The 18783-nt window shown below is 34.2% G+C and overlaps 1 protein-coding gene and 1 long non-coding RNA gene across 2 annotated transcripts in view; one reads left to right on the plus strand and one right to left on the minus strand.

Moving 5' to 3' along the window:
* Window positions 1-18783, plus strand: part of CTNNA3 (catenin alpha 3) — a 1581323-nt gene that overhangs the window by 471670 nt on the left and 1090870 nt on the right. The gene's annotated exons all lie outside the window — the stretch shown is intronic.
* Window positions 7470-18639, minus strand: LOC137209299 (uncharacterized). The gene is made up of 2 exons (XR_010935980.1): window positions 13992-18639; window positions 7470-13508 (listed from the first exon to the last, which is right to left on the minus strand). It is a non-coding gene; the product is annotated as an uncharacterized lncRNA (long non-coding RNA).

The raw sequence follows: 18783 nt of genomic DNA on the forward strand, positions 1-18783 counted from the left end.
ATTTGCTGATGCTTAAAAATACCAGCATGATTGATAGACTGTTTACACTTGACCACCTGCTGATGAATTCTCTCATTCAGTACTTGTTTTCTTTTGCTATAATTATGCTAAATCACACTGTAAAATAACCTACAGCTATTGAAAAATCTAGAAAGAAGAATTAACGTAACTGTCATCCCTCTAATATGTGAATTATTCTCCAAATCGTGAACTTTATTTTTCAGATATGTAGTTCCAAACCTTCTAGTAAATGTCATTAATAAGTATATTTGAGGTTCTAACAAAGGTTCATAGTCATTTAATTACCTAAAGTTTATCTTTTACCATGAGTCTTTAGCTTTATTAATGAGCTTTTAAAAAAATCTCTGGTGGTGACATGTCACATGGTACAGAGAAAATTTATAGTTCAAGCAATATTTGAATGAACTCTAAGGTCCCATTTAACATTGAGATTCCCAGAGTCTACAGATTCTTCTGAGACCATGGATGAATTATTCTGTATGTTCACATCTGAAACTTCCAATCAGGAATGTATACAGGATAGAGACACCTGACCAAATCTTAAAAAAATTCGCACTCAATGCTTCACACATATTTCCATTTACTGATGGGTTATTTTGTAGAGATGTGTTGGAGACAGTTTGATGTTTGCATTAGTATTTGGTTTCATTCTATTTATATTGGTTTATCAGCTCAGTCTCAAATAGGCTAGAAATCTTTTATTTTCTCCTTAAATTTGAGGACTACCAAAGCTAACTTTTCAAATGAGAGAATTAATACCATAGGTCAAGTCTTTCCCTGGATAGAAAAGATAAATGGTAGCAGAAAATAGTTCCTTGTCTTTAAAAATATTATTATATATTCCTAGAGAAGCAGTACTGATTCTTATTAATTTTAATGTTTCAAATTTGTTATGAAATTACACATTTATATGTTATCTATATAGGCCAGGATTGAGAAATGCTTAGTTCATGAGAGGGGTGATGTGGCTTTCTAAGTTTTCTCTTAGGACAGGCTCCATGTTTTATTAGTTCTTTTCATTCATCTTATTACCACTATGCCTTAGATAAAGGAGGCACTCAGAAAATATTTTTGAATGAGTGAATTATAATTGAAACTATACTACATTTAAGATTTCCCGGTATGCACGATAATTAAATAACCTCAGGGTGGGGTGGGGGGAGAATGTAAAATAATTCATGCTATTTTTGAGTGATGGTGTATTTTCTTATGAGAAAGAATTACTTTTTTCTAAAGCCTTGTGATCTTCAGTTTGGGAAGATAATGCATAAAGGTTAATATCAGTGAAGTCCTTTATAATAGAGCCATAAGGGGAGGCCCTTGTAAATGTTACTCACCTGAGAGGCATCTGGGAACTCCAGTAAATCACCAGATGTCAGAGAGGAGTGGATGATAATGGGAAACTATTTAGAACATCATCAGATTAGACACCAGATAATGTGTGGTTTTGGGAACCACGCCCCGCCCCAGCAGTAGAGCAAGACTCTGGTGTGCAAAATTTTTCAGCAATACATATTGGTTTAAGTAACAATTCTCTTGCATTTTTCTTTATTCCAGGCTTTTTTTTAGTATGAAGACAGATGTCTTCTTAGATCTGCCCACTCTTGCCTGAAAGGCAGTAACTATTTCAGTAGCTCTTAGCATATTAAGAAAACTCGTGTAATTCTACCCACTTCACATTAATTTGCTCTTGTTGATTATTTGCTGTAATATGTTAAATAATTGCTCGTGAATGGGTCAAGAAAAGCAGTCATTCACCTGTTTTGATTGCTATAAATATCTTGAAGTCATCCAAATGTGCTTCCATATTATTCACAACTCTTCCAAGTCATTAATAAATATATTGAACACCTGTGCTAGCACTGATCCCTGAGGCACCTCATTATTAACCTAATTGCACAGCTTCATGATATTTCATTTAACCTTGATTTTACTACTAAACTTTTTTCAAACCAAGACATTTTCAAATTAATGACAAAACTTTACCTTTTATCCTGTGGTTGCCATGGTTTCATGATTGAATTTGCATATTAATTTTTTTGAATAAAATATCACTACACATTAATTTTTCTTAAAAGTTCAAACAAGAAAATAGTTATACACTTTTGTCTCCCAGTTGTTTTCACTGACATTCTACTTGTCTATCTATTCTTCTTTTCATTGTTTGTTTTCATCAACTATTTTCAAAACGTTAAGGTGTGGAAATAATAATTCTATAATTCCATAATCATAGTATCATGATTTTGGATGCAGTTCTGTCTTTTTGTGAATACCAACTCCTCAGTGCTATTTTCTTCCTAACTGGTACCTCCATCACATTGGAGTCAGGAAGGGAAAAAAGAGATGGAATTCATTTTAGCTGACATTGCTGTTCATCAGTGAAGCCATTACAAGTGAAGAATGAGGTTTGCACCTTCTGGTTTAAATCAAGCTTATGGAGTATAGTTTTATCTAATGTTGGAGCTAGAGGGGACTCTGAAGATCACATGGTTAAATTTCCCTCATTTTTCAGATAAAGTAACAGAAGCCCCAAAGTGAATTGACCTTGACAAAGGCCACACTGATCAGAGCCAGAATTCTGCTTTTCACTCTGTCGTTCATTCCACTGCAGCCTGGCTTAGGTTTTTATCATCATTGTTTCCCACTATGGGTGATTAAAATTTTGTTTCATTTATTCTGAATTTTGACAGAATTCCTTTTTAAGCCTCTTTTAGACCATCATCTACATCTCTATTTTAATTCCTATCAGTGCCTTGAATATCTAAGTTCTCAATAAATATGTATTGAATTGATGCATAAATCTAAGGGCATACTGTATATCTAGCAGATTCAAATATATATATTTAATATGTATATATATTGTTATACATATATACATACATATTAAAATTATGGCTATTTAGAGCATATTTAGTTTTTCTTTTATGTATTTCATGGATCCATATCTGTCATGAAAACAAGATCATAAGGGATAATATATATGTTAATTTCCAAAACTGATTTCTAAGTGGTTAGGCTTTAGGATGCACAGATTTATTTGAACTATCGTACTAAGTAATACTGAGTTTCTCTGTGGTATTGACTGTTTGTTTCCTTTATGTAAACTTTAATAACACTTGCTTTGAGACTCTCAAATCCAACCAAATTTCCTCATAGGTATTTGAGCTATTTTGGAGAGCATAAGGAAAAGGGCCTTTCTACAAAAACTCAAGGAAGGGAAGCTAAGGTTGTTATTGCTCTTGGTGTCCAGCTTTCCCACCTCCCAAAGGAGGCACTACCAGAAAAACTTCTGTGTTTACCCACTTTACATATTTATTTTAATTTATTTTTCATAGTAACATTTCCAAAGCATTGAAATGCTATTCATTGCTATTGGAAGGTCACCACTCAGATCAAACGCTCAGTGTTCTATCATATGGATAAGTCACTCCTTGGAAGAATTATAAACACCTTCAAGGTGCATTATGTATTTCAGGTTCATGATTCATTTGCTTTGGGGAAAAGTATTATTTCCTGGCACATGTTCAAATGCTGTAATTTAAGCCATTTATGGTAAATTATTATGCCACTGCAGCAAATGAAATTAATACAACTCCAGGAGTTATACCTAGGGAATAGTTGACTCATCTAGTCAAGATCTGGTTCAGTGTTCTTTAACATGCTAGGAAAAAGAAAATACCTATTTAAAAATTGTTGTCAAATACTGAGGAAACATATTAATACTGAACAGGAATGTATGTTAGAAAATAATGTATAGGAGTAAGCAGAAAGGATTAAACTGCTAAATTTCTCTAGGTATTCATTTGAATATTTTGACCTAGGAAGTGTTAGATGAAATGTTATTAGAAAAAAAAGAGGCAACTCTGTCTTAAAGAGAGGCTCTTTCTTCTTCTACGATCTGAATATCCAGTTTTTCCTTTTCCCTTACTCTCCTTAACTCTATTTCCTATCATAGAATCCTTTAAAAGTATTGGTGTAAATCTGTTGCTGAAAAATGTGCCATCTATAGCATACTTCTGAATCTGTTTCTCTTTCCCTTATTTCCCCCATGGTCATTTTCATGATCACCTGGGTGACCAGAATTGTCTCATTTGCACTCTTGTCAGATTAATTGCTTCCAGGAAGCCTTTGGGTGAAGCCTAGATAGTTGGTGTTGCCATAATCTTGAAGTTAGTCAAATATCACACCATAGATGAAATCTATGGTGTATACAGACCAAAGTGGCTTCCAGAGAAATGGCCTGGGCTTTTTGTGAGAGAACCATGGAGATTCTGAACTGACAACTACAGGATCCTCCAAGATAGATTATTATAGGCTTCTTAGATATATAAACTCATTTCTTGGATATCCACATATAAATTTTTACAGCTCAGATCTCTCCTTAGGGTCTTCTTGATTGGGGTTGACCCAAAGTTACATTATATTTGTAGGACTGAGCTTCAGACCTGAATGAAGATATGCGATTTTTTAAAAATGGGGTAATTGAAGTACACACTTTAGGGTTGTTGCTTAGCAGAGAAACGCCAAGAAAAAACATAGAAGGTGACAGCCCTCTCCACAGCAGTTGCCCCATTCCCACCACACACATTAAACCATACACATATAATGCACACACATATACACATACACACACACCACTGAGCACCGCTGTTATGATGAGTTGCTGATGGTGTGTTACATGTTTAAGTATTTAGGATTAGAAAAAAAAAAATTAAGAGCCACTAATCCAAATTTCTTACCCAACTTTATGTATGTGCTGGTAGTAATGTATTGATAGTCCCAGTTGCATCCATATATATAGTATAACAAAACTTAATGGCATGAGAAACAAGAAAAAATACATGGAGACTCCAGAACAGATATATTTTGTATGAACTTGTCTTAATAATTTACTTAAATAAGATTTTTACTTGTATTTTTATATTGCACAGGTTTGTAAATTCATTTTGCTTTATTTATGAAGAAGACACCTCTGTTTTTACAAAGGTTGTACAGAATTGAAATGTAATTTACAACCTTGCCTGAGCGTAAGTCAAATCTATAAATGTAGAGGCCTTGTATTCCAAAATTTTAATTTATTAAACATGTTAGTTTTAGATATATAGTTAGTACATTAATACCCATTTATTCTTTAATTTTCAAAGAAATTTCGTGAAATAGGAGTTATACAATAATTGGGAACAGAATACAATATCTGACATATACTTTCTTGATTTTCCTTTTCTTGCATTTGATCTCTTTTCTCTGATTTTAAGGAATAACAGGGCACTAGGACTTTCAACTAAAGATGGGATTTGCATGCCAAGTGAGAATTATTATATTTTAAGTTTGTCTTTATTGCATGCTTCATAAATCTGGCAGTTGGGCTAGTGTCTAATCATATAAATACACATGAAATGTTAAATGTAAATGAATTAATATATTTTGTGAACAAAATATTATTTTTCCTTTATGAATTTTTTATGATCTATGACTGAAGTTAATCATGATTAAATTTTGGACAAGGTATGAAAACTACATTCATTTTAAACCTCAATTTGAGAGATTTTGTTCATATTTATTTCATAGTTTATTAACATGGTACCTAAAACCTACATTTTAAGTTTCAGAATTTAACTCACATATTAACCCCAATTCTCTGAATGTAAGTAGAGGGAGACACTTAAAGAGGATCATGAAATCATGTTGAAGATATTTTCATATGGGTAAACTTGGATGTACCTGAAAAAAATAATTGTCTCTTTTTGATTTGGGGCTGGGATTGGAGGGATAGATGGGCAGCTCAGAAAGAGGAGTTTCGGCAGCTCAGAAGGAGTTGTTTAGGCTGTAAAAGAAGTGAAGGAATGAATGTTTGGAATATAGTAACCATGGTTTATGGTCTACAAGCTATACCTAGGTTAACTTTAAGGTAGAATTTAATATTAGAAAATAGTTAAGAGCCACTTAATGACAACCCATAGACTTTTGGCTTACTCTAAGAAAATACTTTTTAAAAATTCTTGAGAACTTCATTTTTAACCCTCATTAGCTCTTTTGATAATATACTTTGTTAGTGTCTTTAATCCAGCACCTGAGAATAGGTTTCTGCTGGTGGAAAATATATTGAAATGTATGTCTTTCTTTGCTTAGTGATCTTTATATCTGAAGAACAGTATATGGGAGAAGGGAGAAGGAGTGTGCTGTGTGAGTGTGTGTCTATGTGTGTGTGTCTGTAAGTTTGTTTCTATAGCTCATAAGGAAGATAAAAATTAAGGAATGGGAAATCTAAAGATGATGAGATAGTGGAAAGTGGGCATGATGCTACAAAGAAGTAAATGAGTATTCCAAAATTTAGATTATACCACTGTTGAAATAAGAATCAAAAATACTTTTAGAATAGCAATTCTATTTTATTTCCTTGTACATTTTGCTCCCTAACAAATAATGAGCCTGCTTATAACAAAAGACATATGAAATAAAATGAACAAAATAGGCTTACAAAGAGGAAATAATATAAAAAAAGAAGAAAGCCAGGATGCTTAACAGGAAGGCTAACCTGGTTACCATGTTATCAGGTGTACCCTAGCTGTGGGTTCCTGAGCGGAGATGTAAAGATAGGATGTATTACAGGGCTCTAGCATTCATTGAGGACAAAGCACAACCATATCTTCGGGGTGCCGGGGTTGGGGGGTTCCCTCGACCTAATTCTGAAATAAAATTTCTCACATGCTCTTTTAAAGAATATGTTTTATAATGTGATGAATATTTTCCTTTACAATAGTTCCAATTAAATGTAGAAGCATATTCCCAAAGTCTTTTCTTATATGGACCTGTAGTACATTTTGAGGGAAGACTGTAGTGTATGTGGAACATATTATGCAGCAAAATAGAAAAATTGTTGAATGTTGAATAGAATGTTAAATAGAATGTTGTTGAATAGAAAAGATAAAATTGATTTCAGAGTTAGAGATGAAAACTTCAAGGGAAATGTTTCTCTCTGCTCTAAAAATAATCGAAAAATGGGATGAAATAAGTCTTCTTGCCTTAATTCTTTTTTTTACATCTTTATTGGAGTGTAATTGCTTTACAATGGTGTGTTAGTTTCTGCTTTATAACAAAGTGAATCAGTTATACATATACATATGTTCCCATATCTCCTCCCTCTTGCGTCTCCCTCCCTCCCACCCTCCCTATCCCACCCATCCAGGTGGTCACAAAGCACCAAAGTCTGCCTCTATTATCTTTCTTTAGCTGCTCTGTTTCCCCCTATCTCAGAAAAAAAAAAAATGAGGTAAACTTGATCAAGTAAATGGTAACAAGATTCACTCTACAGTGATTATATAAATGTATTCTGCATCTACTTAAAATTCAGAGTTCAGTTTCCAGTTGCATAAATTTAAGATATGGATCAATTCCACAAGGGTTTAGGCAGAAAATGAAAAGAAAAAAAATAAGACAAGAGAACCAAGTCAGTTAAAATATTTTAATTACACCCCAAATCAAAGGAAACTATGGAAAAGCCTGGGAAAGAAGAAATTTTTATGGAAGCTTATGATTTTAGATCTGGTATGAAATAAGACAATTATAAAATATCTATAATATACTGAAAAGGGTGGAAAATGAAGGTGTATTATCATAATTACCAGTTATAAATAAATCAGTTGTTCATTATTTCCATCCAAAGAACAAACTGACAACAACATCTATTCAGTGAGTGAATGATTCAGTTAATAGTTTTTCATGTCTCATTTCTGACACTTTTGGGGGAGATAAAAATACTGAAGTGATTGAAATACACTGTGCTGGAGTGACTTGGACATAATTTATTACTAACAGTTACTCTTATTTCTAAAAAAATTTTTAATTTTTTTTCTCTGGAATGAAATAGCTCAAATGCTAGATGCTTCGGGGTTTGCTTTGGTAAGAACCTTACCATTTGGGAATTTCATAAGCAGTCACAGGTGAATAGTGTGGATATTTTTCACGTATTAAAAATTTATACCGGTATTCCTGAGGAGATTGGTGTGTTCTCTGGGTTACCATAACTCTAGACAGAAGAAGGAATGTCCTTCAGTGGATTTCTTTTTGTCTTACTGTCCATTACAGTAACACATGTAAATACACCCCAGTGGATGACTTTGTATCACATAATGGTTTGGCAGAAATAATCTTATATTTTAATATATATATTTATTTTAGCAATTCTCATTAGCAAGCTTCTGGATCTTTCATAAATACACACATATAGTTACGTAAAGCCAAGTCATTGAATGTTCAAGGGATTCGTGGAAGTCCTAAAATCCAGCCACAAGCAAAGAGCTCCTTTTATGAAAAGTGTCAAAGGATCTTTTTAAAAGGGAAGCTTTGAGCCTTATCTGAATTTTTTAAAGCACTGGGATATTCAATTTATTGAAAAAAAGACTTACTTTGAAAACTAGGTTTGGTTGTCAGATCTGGAACTAAGTTAAAACAGAACCATATTGGTGCGCTAATACAACTGCATAATACTGTATAATTGGAAAATTTATGTTGCAAGATAAATTAATATAAACTTTTCCTCTTCAAGTCTTATCACCCTTGCTCACTATGTGAGCACACATATGCAATAAGAAATTTAACAGAAATAATAAAATGTAGCCTTTCTAGTGATCACTAGCTTAAAATATTTAATTATGCAGATGTTTTAGTCCATAAATTGTCACAAGTCCTTTTGGAAGTAGATGGGGTGGGTACAAGCCTGAAAAGGAGTGGTAGAAATCATCAAAGCCTTTTATTTTAGCTAGCATTAAACCCTATGAACCTGGAATTTCCAGCCAGCAGATGGAGGTCTAATAGTATTTCTCACAGCCTCTCTGGAGACTGTCCAATTATTTGCCATAACCATTCCATCCTGCTCTTATTGCACTCAGGAATGTAAGTGTCAGTATTTCACACTAATTGTAACAGGGCCGCATAAAATGAAAAGCAACTTTTCTTTGTAAACCAACTGGAGTTTCTCAGGCTAGTTTTTGCTGCTCTTTGATAGGAATTAAGGACAGTCATGAAACTTCAGAAACCCTAAAGGCTGTTGTAATTTTATAGTCATTAAAAAATTATACAAAATTTTAAAAATGGGAAAAAATTATACATCCTACATATGTAACATTTCAAAGATAATATCCAACGTACTCATACTAAGAATATTTTAGGTATTTAATATAGTAGATAGTTCCAGTCTAATGAACTCAGGTTTACGGGCTCATTTACTACAATATAGCATGGGCCACACTATAGATGACTATCTAGAGTAAAAATTTATATGTAATTTATTTTTGAAAAAGATTATTTGAATATAATATACATTTCATTTCCACATATAGGATTGTCATGGCTGCCCTTGCCATACTGCACACTCTTCATAATCCACAAGAATATTTTAGGAGACCACTAAGAAACAAGTTCTTTGGCATCCACTAAAATAGCATTCTTCATGATGAGCTCTCTTCATGTTAATATTGTTATATTCTGGAATTCTAATATTAAAATATATTCATTTTTATAAGTGGGAAGATCAGAAAACTGTGCCTTGAACTAGTTACTGAATTCACTTCAACTCTTTTGCCTCAGCTTAATGTAAGTTGCATTCTTGAGAATTTAATAAGAAATTGCCTTAAGCACCAAACAGTGAAATCCTTTGGGAATAATGGTAGTCTCATAAAGAGAGGAGTTTGTTAAGGGAAAAACATATTTAAAGAAATGAAAAGTTAATGATATTGAGCAGCTACCAGAGCAACAGTGCTCATTGCTGTATCGGATGAACTGACCACTTTACTAATATTTTTCACTTTCTAAAAGAATTGTTTGATAGAATAGAATAGAAAAGACCCTATTTATAACCTAATTCTCATTCACTTTAATATCAGTCATGTCATAACCAGTAAGTGGTGAACATTTAAATTGCACAGGCAAATATACCTCTTCTACATTTTTTCACATATTCCTGAGGTTAGAACTGCAATATAGCCTTTTTGACACACACACACTGGATTTGCATGGGGCATGTTAAAACAAAGCAAAATAAAAACATCTGACAATCCATTACACTTATTTACTTATTATTTAACAAAATTCATATGTCCTGAATTTACAATGGAATGGCTAAATTGAATACTCTTGATTGAAGGATTAAATTTAGAAGATTGTGGAAGGGGAAAATTTTTAAAAATCTTCTTTAGTATTTATACATGGAAAGAAACGGAGTAGCTAACTATCTGAGGAAAATACTAGACTCAGAAACTATCAGAGTTCTAGATTTCTAGAAGGTAATACTCATGAACATCTAAAATACCTCCCAACTTTCATTAGGAGTGGGGAGTGGATCCTGCAGGACAGGTATGAGTTGTGTGACTGGCAAACTTGAGAATACAGAGTCTCAAATGGCATTTACTTTGAGGACTTTTCAGATTTTCTTCCAGCAAAATTAATTATTCTTTCTCCATCAATCCTATAGCATCATGCATATACTTCATTTTTAGAAATATCACACTGAATTGCAATTATTTATTCACTTTTAAGTATTTGGTCACTTTATCACCTATCTTAGTCCTTGCATGTTATAGTAAAAGCTGAATAAATACTTATTTGATTGAATTGAATTAAAAATGCCAAAGTAATTGATATAATATAAAGGATAATCCCTATAGAAAAGAACAGGCACTCAGAATAAATACCTGTGAATGAAAATTTATAACTATCAAGTGGCCACAGAGATAGCTGCAAGTTAATAGTCCAAATGATAAGCAAAATTTGATAGAGAATGTTTCTCAACCTCATTTGCACTTTTTAAATATAACAACTTTATTGACAGCTGTCTGTACTTTTTTTTTTAAGATGTTGGGGGTAGGAGTTTATTAATTCATTAGTTTATTTTTGCTGTGTTGGATCTTCGTTTCTGTGCGAGGGCTTTCTGTAGTTGTGGCAAGCGGGGGCCACTCTTCATCGCGGTGCGCGGGCCTCTCGCTATCGCGGCCTCTCGTTGCGGAGCACGAGCTCCAGACGTGCAGGCTCAGTAGTTGTGGTTCACGGGCCCAGTTGCTCCACAGCATGTGGGATCCTCCCAGACCAGGGCTCGAACCCATGTCCCCTGCATTAGCAGGCAGATTCTCAACCGCTGCACCACCAGGGAAGCCCTGTCTGTACTTTTAAGGCAGAAATAATTCTGCTTATTTTGTTAAATTTTGATGTGTTCATGAAATATTTTACTGTAGTGAATATTAATATTGAGTAAATGTGAATTCTATTAGTGGGTCTGTTTTCTGTTACCAAAGTGATTTTGATCATGACCTTTAATCATATTCTACTTTAGTTTCTTTATTTGTGAAATGGAGCAATCAAAAGTAAAAGTTGTGTTTACTTTTTGGAATAAAAATTATGGTTAATATTTACCAAGGTTAACATAAAGACTGAAGAGGTTGTAAAAAGAAAAAGTCAGTCAATTGGTAGGCCATTTTTTCACCTGATGCCGAACAGTAATTTGACTGAGGATGTTATAATTATTAGCTTCTAAGAAATTATTTGATTTAATTCACATAATTATTTTAAATTAATAAAGTTGTCTGAATCAGTCTTCAAAATGCGTTATGAACATTTTAATGAAACAGATATAACATTTCCCACAAAGGATTAATACTATTTAACACCTCCCCGCCCCAAAGAAAAATAAAATACAGTGAATAAATAGCAATATAAAGAGAAATAGAGTTGAGGAAAAGTTGGGAAATACTTACGTCCATCTAGAAAGGCCACAAGTTTGCTGTGGCCAGAGTAAAATTTGGGTCCGAACTTTTAGGCAGTCAGGACAAAAATTGAGTTTGGTGTTTCTATGCCAGACAAGCACGACTCTAACAAATACTATTGGAGTAACAAATGTACATAAATAAAAACACAGTGTTCTTTCTTCACTTCCCTCTCTTCATTTTACCCATCTGAATGCTGTTAGTCTTACATTCTATATTTCTATCTCAGTTCTCACTTTTGCCCAGAATTATCCCCAACAACTCTGCTAACTTTGATTTCATCTTCTGATTGCCGTCTGCACTTACAGGTATTCAATTTAACTTGATTTTTTTTTCTTAATATGAATGCCTTTTCTCTTTGCTGAGACTATAAGTCCCTTGAGAACGAGGACTATATCGTATACTTTTTTATATCTCTCGAAGATTCTTGCTTTCCACTTGACATATATTGGTTATCTAATAAACACATCCATTATATTGATGTCTTCAGTTGTAGCCTTAAGTGAATAGAATTTTAAGTATTTGGCTTATGAAGCCGACTTTAAATGGGCAGTTGGTAGGGGTCAGTTTGTCTGTATATCATCTGAATTTTAATTCTTGTTCCACAATTTAGAAGCTGTATGTTATCAATACATAGTCACTTTGATCATCATTTTTCCTTATCTTCTTAAGGGATAACAATAGTACTTACTTTATAGGGTTATTATTAATCCTGTTAACCATATTAATGAGTATTAAATGAATTAATACAAGTAAAATGTTTAGAAAAGTAAACATTAAGTGTTAATTATTATCATTTTGTTTTAAAGTGCTTAGTACTAAGTCATTATTTCTGGAAATAATTAAATTCTGGTGGCAATTATAGAGCACAGTCAATTGTCTGCCCTCAGAAAGTGAAAGTATATGACAATAAAACTATGTCATCATTATAGAGAATTATGTTTATATTCAGAGTAGCTTGAAGGCATATACTTATCTGAAATCTATATTTGATTATTAAATTTAAAAGAAGTGACCCCAAACTACATGTTTTATATTACTTAAAGTATTTATCTGTTAAAAGACACTTCTTCCTATCCCTTTATGGTAGTACCAAGGTGTCATATTAGTTCACACATTTTTGTTCCATAACTGGAATCAAATGCAAGGAAAACATTAATAAGGGCTACTACCCCAGCCTTATGTTATTCTTCCAGAAAATGATGAAGTACGACAAGGGTTCATTGTGAAATAGGCATGTCTAAAATCCAACAATGGTTCAAGAAACTCAAGTTTGGAGTTTGTTAAGGAAGAACTGGCAAAGAGTTTTGAAGGATGTCCAGTACACTGATCTTAAGATTTCATCAAATCCAAAGGTGAAAAACTGTCCACCTCACAAAGATCTCAGGTTTTTCTCCAGATAGCTGAAGTTCAGAGATATTCAGTGTCTTTCCTTAGACCTCTTTGTTATAAATGTAGTCAGAGTAGAGCTGGGATGGGTCTCTAGGCTCTTGTCTCAAGGCAATAATTTCCTTATTTTATAAATGAATATAAAATAACATCCATAGATAATGAATATTACAAGTGTCTTGGTCAAGAACTGCTAGAGAGGACTTTAGAAACCATATTTCCAGCTTCCGACTGCGGTGGACATGCTATTCCAGTAATTGCGTTATAGTAGAGCAGAACGAATAGGGTTGATCCAGTCTTTCACCATGTTTTCATCAGACTGTTTAGGGCATTGTCTTTATGTATCTGTAATTGAAAGCAAATATATCATTGATGTAAAACAGTAAGCACAGATGGAGTATATTTAAAACACAGTTCATTTCTCAACATCAGAATCTGACTAGGTATTTATGAATTAATGTAATTACTCATGGTTAAAAGCAGCTTATATTTGGGCTGTTTCAAAATGGATCTTGAAAAGAGCATTTGGTATTTAGTTTGAATCTTTTATTCTGACTTTGCAGTTTTTCTCAGGAGAAATAATAGTGATAGTTAAAGTATTTTTTATCCTTAGTATTTTCTCTTTCGGTAGAATTAATTCTGTCTATCTATTTAATATGTATTGCCATCACAGATATCTGCTTGTTTTTATGTCCCTAATGTCAATATTGGTTTTTACTGATGACATTTGATGACATAAATGTTATTGTAAATTTTAATTATTAGTCTTAAATTTTAAAATTACTTGCAGGCTATCTAATGAGAATAAATCACATTTCTTTTACCTACCTCTCGGTATGTGTAGTTTTTTTTTGTCTTCTTCATTGTCCTTTATCACATCTTCAGCCCAGATACAAGGAGCAACTTTGTTGTTCCAAATCAGAATTACTTTAGATATTTCAGTTATAATTTCTGTATGGTGGTCGTGGTGCCAGGATGAACAGATGTAATGATATTAGATTCAGGATGCTAGAGCTTCTTTCTTTGCTGGATTTATTAATTGTTTTACATTTATAGCATATAGTTTTATCACAGTTGTAGTAGTGGCAATTTTTAGTAGAATTTTGACTTACAGTATTTTACTGGCTCTTGAATCCCATGTGGATTATTAAAAACTGTTTTTTACATGGATGTTACATATTCAGATAGTGTGATGGAGTAAAATGATAATGTAACTTACCAATTATATTACCTTGGGCTTGTGCAAGTTCAGGGAGAAATAGGAGAGATTGTTAGTCCAGTGGTTTAATAAAATGCTCCTAGAGACACTAATGGAATGAATAGTAACCACTATTTTTTTTGTTGTTGTTTGTTTTGTTTTTTTTGCGGTACGCGGGCCTCTCACTGTTGTGGCCTCTCCCGTTGCGGAGCACAGGCTCCGGATGCGCAGGCTCAGCGGCCATGGCTTACGGGCCCAGGTGCTCTGCGGCACGTGGGATCCTCCCAGACTGGGGCACGAACCCATGTCCCCTGCATCGGCAGGCGGACTCTCAACCACTGCACCACCAGGGAAGCCCAGTAGCCGCTATTTAATAATCATTTGTTAATAGCTGAAACTAAGGAAGATTTATTTGATGATGTGAATTTAAAAATAAATGTAAAAAAAATTATTTGGCCACCTGCACATAATGATGAAAACATTTGTATTACCTTCACAAGGAAAATTATATTTATTTTTAATTTAAACTATATATTATTGAATATGTTCTGAGTAACAGGACAAGCAGAATGTACATTGTTATAGAGGTTATCGTCCTGCCTCCTTTATGTAACATGCTCCTAGATTCCATATCATTTGTGTAAGTAATGATACTTCTACAAAAAATATCCCCATATAAAATCATCAAAGGAAATATTCTGCAACCTCTAAGCCATGTCATTGCCAGTCAACGTTTTCTGACTGTAGATGATTGGTCTTTTTTCACATTGTCATTGCACTCGTTACTTTATTGACTGTCTATATAGTTTTTGCTTCAATTGACAACCTTCCCTCCATCTTTGGCCAGTTGAAGTTTATATTATGGATATCTACTTATCATGTTTTTGTCATAAGTTTATAATATGCTAGAAAAATTGGAAATGAAAATAAAACATGAGTATTTGGGAGTATTTATTTATTTTTGCGGTATGCGGGCCTCTCCCGTCACGGAGCACAGGCTCCGGATGCGCAGGCTCAGCAGCCATGGCTCACGGGCCCAGCTGCTCCACAGCATGTGGGATCTTCCCGGACTGGGGCACGAACCCGTGTCCCCTGCATCGGCAGGCAGACTCTCAACCACTGCGCCACCAGGGAAGCCCTGGGAGTATTTATTATTTGAAGGATTTTTTCTTTCAAATGTTCATGCTTTTTAGGAAACAATGTATAAAACTTCAAGAAAATAATAGATATTTCTTTCCATTAAGTTGTGGACTTGGGATATTGAAGGAAATCTCTACACAATGTGAAATAGCTTATGTAATTTTTCTGTTTAGGAATAGGAAAGTACATTCTTTTCCTCCTATCTCCACACCCCTTATTAAAATATATGAGCCCTAATTATATTGATTGTGGTCTTTGTTAACATTTGAAAATGTGCTATTGGGTGGTAGGAGCACATCCTTAGAGTCAGGAGCACTAGATTTTAATCCCCAGCTCTACTATATAAGCCTTGGCAAATTATTCAGCTACCATGATTCTTATTTTCCTTTTTTTAAAATGGTGGTTATACCTGTTTCCTAAGATGGTTTGAGAATGAAATGAGGACAACACAATGCCTATTACATCATAAATTAGTCCTTCTTCTCTCCCCACCTCCAGCTCTTCAACAGTTATATTATTATCCATGAAAGCAAGTAATAAGTGAATAACCCAGCTGATTTAAGATAGTTTTCAGAGATTTCTGTTGAAAGAGCTAGCGGGGAGCAAAATCTATAAATAACAGTTTATCAGGAAAAACCTGACCATTTTATGTATAGTTGTCCTTTGTTGCACATTCTCCTAATCAAGAAAAATGTTCATCCAGGCTTAGCAAACTAGATTCACATTGGAATAGGAAAGCACAAGAAGAATTTTAGACTAGAATAAAAAACAATTGAATGGCTTGGCAAAAGTAAATTCATCTGAATAATATTTTGCAAAATTTAGCATGCCTTAGAGATTAGCTCCAGAGATTCTGACTCAGTAAATCTAGTATGGATCCAAGGGATTTGGGTTCATGTTGATTTCTTAATAGTAGCTTTGACGCTATGATAGGTGACAATAGTTTAAACCAATAACTAGAAAAAATATAACTTGTCAACTTTATCCATTCGTATTATTTTAATAGTATTTTTCGTATTAGTCCAGATAAATAACTTCCCTAACTGAAACTGACTGAAAATGATCACTCTAGTGTCTATAGACCTGCTCAGAACTAGAGAGTCCTTTCTTTTATACAGTCTGAGGTAAAGACTGCACCATAGAACCTTTAAGGCCGTGTGCTGCGTTATGCAACACAAGATATGTGTAAATCAGTTTACAAAAGATAAATTAGTGAGTGGTGTTTCAGATGAGAAAACAAGAAGGATTTACTTCAAGGATCCTTTATCATATAGTCCCTTAATGTATTTGAAATATTATTTGATTTATACAAAATAAAATTTCACTTAATTTTTTGGGAAGATATATATCATATAAAAGAAAATCTATAAATAGATGGGAGAAAGGAGGAAGAAATTCGAGAGTTCTCTAAGTCCTAGGTGGCTGAGGCACTCTTTTGCTTTAAGGTCACTGTCTTTAATAGAAAGGTAAATAATCAACTGTGGACTTTTTTGAACACCAATTTTACCCTAACTTAAAAATATTACATATAAGCCTCTTATCTCATAATAAAATCATTATGTAAGCCATGAGAGTTCTTTACAAATAACCCATCACCGTTTGGTATATATTTTTTAAATTTTCAACTATTTCTTCCCCATTACAGTTGATACTAAAATGAAGCACAATTGCTGATTGTCAGTCTACTCCACCCTTGTGGGTATGTCAGAGTTTTGAAAACCTTGACCCTGGATCCTCTGCCTTTAGTACCTCTCTAGTTAGGGACAGCTGTGGTGAGTTGAGAAGGTAATAAAAGTAGTTGGAGGCTCTTACTTACTGCAAGACTAACATATCTGGATTTCTTACTGTATAATCAACCCATCTGGACCTCGGGACTTTTTATGTGTTACGAGGTGGTTATACCATTACCCTGACTGATAAACTGTTAAGAGCTATGCCACTGTAAGATGTTACTATGTCTACTCTAGAGATTTCTTATCCTTTTTCCTGAGGCTGAATATCTGCTGGTTCCGTTACTTTTTCCTTCATTGGCTACCGTCTACCCAGCAGAAAATCTACATCTGATTGTCTTTCTTCCAGCTTACTAATCATTCACATCAGGTACCTGTTTTCATGCTTGCAGTTTCTTTACTTCTTTTTTTTTTTTTTTTTTTTGCGGTACGTGGGCCTCTCACTGCTGTGGCCTCTCCCGTTGCAGAGCACAGGCTCCGGACGTGCAGGCTCAGCGGCCATGGCTCACGGGCCCAGCTGCTCCGCAGCATGTGGGATCTTCCCGGACTGGGGCACGAACCCGTGTCCCCTGCATCGGCAGGTGGACTCTCAACCACTGTGCCACCAGGGAAGCCCTTTACTTATTTTTAATGTTGAGTTTGAGAGATGATAACTGTCTTCCAGTCAGGAGCAGAGAAAAACATATATTCTTAATCTCATATACAGTGGTTTTATTTCAGAAAATATTTTTGAAAAAAAGATTCTATTTCTAAGCAGTTTGTGGAGTCATACTGATCTGATTTCAAGTCAGGATTATGTCATTTGCCTTGGATGTTAAATTTGGGCAAGTTCTCTTTCCTTCTAAAAATATAATTTATATTAAAATCTGTCTGATTTTGTGGTTTTGGGAGTAGGGATAGAGACTTGATAAAATGAGCTGATCAAAAATATTATTTGCTTATTAGCATATGTTTTTGCATCTGTACATCAGTTTGGATGAATTACATTTCATTTTTATTGGAAGGAGAATAGAGAAAATTATTCTCTATTAAGATAGATGTAAGAATTCATGGTTCAATAAGTACTTTTGCTGAAACAAAAAAGGAAAAAAAATAAAATTACAAAGGTTTTTCCAATTAGCTCTGAATTGAATGTGTGTTCAGTTGAACACGTGTTAAACATATGTTCAGCTTCACACTGTGAATCTGTTTTATAACTCTATGCATAATCTCGATTTTGGTGATCTTTGTGTTTTTGTGTGTTTGGGGTTTTTTGTGCTTCTCAATTTTATTCTGGACCTTGGGGCCTATGTACATCCACTTCTTGGAAGCAACAGTTTTACACATTTACAAATGATGTGATTTGTTAAGAAATTTATGACTTGTTATACTTTCTGAATAAAGAGTTTTAATATGGGCTTCCCTGGTGGTGCAGTGGTTGAGAGTCCGCCTGCCGATGCAGGGGACACGGGTTCGTGCCCCGGTCCGGGAAGATCCCACATGCTGTGGAGCGGCTGGGCCCGTGAGCCATGGCCGCTGAGCCTGCGCATCTGAAGCCTGTGCTCCGCAGCGG

This window comes from Pseudorca crassidens, chromosome 16 (assembly GCF_039906515.1).
Source record: "Pseudorca crassidens isolate mPseCra1 chromosome 16, mPseCra1.hap1, whole genome shotgun sequence".
NCBI classification, from domain to species: Eukaryota; Metazoa; Chordata; class Mammalia; order Artiodactyla; family Delphinidae; genus Pseudorca; species Pseudorca crassidens.